The sequence below is a fragment of the Podarcis melisellensis genome (genome assembly GCF_964234715.1).
Source record: "Podarcis melisellensis genome assembly, chromosome: 6".
Lineage (NCBI taxonomy): Eukaryota > Metazoa > Chordata > Lepidosauria > Squamata > Lacertidae > Podarcis > Podarcis melisellensis.
This window is the reverse complement of record NC_138538.1, coordinates 35,449,277-35,451,323: the sequence shown is the minus strand read 5'-3', so window position 1 is coordinate 35,451,323 and position 2,047 is coordinate 35,449,277.

Genomic DNA, 2,047 nt, shown 5'->3' with positions numbered 1-2,047 from the left:
CAACACTGCTGCCCTCTGTTGGGCAGCATGGCAAGACTGGCTACCATGAAGTTTTTAGAGCAGCCTCCCCTAACCTAGTGCACTCCAGATGTTGTTGGACTACAGTCCCTATCAGCCCTAGCAAATGGTATGGGATGATAGGAGTCATAGTCCAACACCTGAGAGGCACAGAGCAGGGGAAGATTACCACTTTTGCAGTCAGTACTGCTGCTTGAATGAACACTTTGGCCCAGCCCTGACATCTGACAACTGAAGCAATGTGGTTGCATTAGCAGTCCCATTAGCAACTAAGGTAACATTAGCATGGTTGCAACATGGCATCTGCACCCAGAATTTTATTGGGATTGGAGGATATTGTTTGACTTGGCAGAAAATCAATCAAGCTTCCTTTTTTTCAGCTTGTAGTCCACCATGCAGCACGGCAACCTTTCCAAAGAGAATAGGTTGCTTTGCGTTTACTCAGGGCATATACACCTTGTACATTTCAGCTGGCACAAAACCAGATTAGTGTAAGAAAGACCTGAGAAAACTCTTTTCACTTAGCAGTTGGGAGGGGTGGGGGAAGGAAGACAGGGAATCATCATTCATTACACAGCAACAAATCTCAATTTGCTGCCATGTGTACACTCAGTTAGCTCCATTTGAAGGATGCTCCTCTTTCCCAAGTATTAGGTGCTCAATCTCACATCTTAGATGTACACTCAATAACCAAAATGTGTAAAGGTGTGTAGTAGAGATCACCTATCTAAATTTGAGAGCTCTGTATGTGAATTTCAGCAGGTCCTCTTCACGCAGTAGAGAATTGTGTAGAAAATCATTGTTAGTATTCATCAATCTTGAGAGACAATGGTGTGCCTCCGAGGGGGAAGCCAAACCACTGTGTTAGCATCACCGAAGTTGTAGCATAATCAAAGTCTCCTAGCGGCACAAGCCTGGGCAATATGTATGGTGGTCCTGGGCTGCCAAGACAACACATTGCTGATGTGTTAGGCTGCAGGGCCACATCACTGTTCTAACCTATTCGCTGTGTGGAGGATCCTCACATGATTTAGAACCCTGAGCACTCAAGAGTTCCAACTCCATGGGAAGCCCTCACATACAGAGAAGATACAGATATATCTATATAGATAGGTGTAGATATTGGGCTCAGCACAGCAGTGGAATAATAATAGGAGAATGAATGAATGTGGGGTTTGGGGGCCAAACACATGGCTCCACAGCCCCATTCACTTTGCTTGCCCTCTGTGTACAAGTAAAAAAGTAAGGTAAAGGACCCCTGGATGGTTAAGTCCAGTCAAAGGTGACTATGGGGTGTGGTGCTCATCTCACTTTCAGGCCAAGGGAGCTGGCGTTTGTCCGCAGACAGCTTTCCAGGTCATGTGGCCAGCATGACTAAACCACTTTTGGCACAACGGAACACCGTGATGGAAGCCAGAGTGCACAGAAATGCTGTTTACTTTCCCACCACAGCGGTACCTATTTATCTACCTGCAATGGCGTGCTTTCGAACTGCTAGGTTGGCAGGAGCTGGGACAGAGCAATGGGAGCTCACTCAGTCACGAGGATTTGAACCCCAACCTTCTGATCACCAAGGCAAAGATGCTCAGTGGTTTAGACCACAGTGCCACCCGCGTAAAGAGGGCTATAGTACTCAACTAATACTTTACGAAATATACACATTCCTTGCCAAATCTGTTGAATGCTTGAAGCAGGATATATCAGCTGGATAGCTCAGTCGGTTATAGTGTGGTGCTGATAGCACCAAGGTTGCAGGTTCAGTCCTGGTAAGAGACAGAGGCATGTTCCTGCGCTGCTGAGGGTTGAATTACCTCATGGTCCCTTCCAACCCTATGATTCTTTAGCATACAATCTGGATGCAACTTCTTATTGAATTAAAAACCCACTCCTCCCCTCTGGTTCCCAAGAGAAGCGTTCTATTTACTCATCTCTCACTGGTGACAAGGTATACATCACAATCACCAGAAAGTGACAGCACACAATCAGGCAATACCAAAATGCTTTCCAGCAAGAAAGAGCCTTAGCCAGC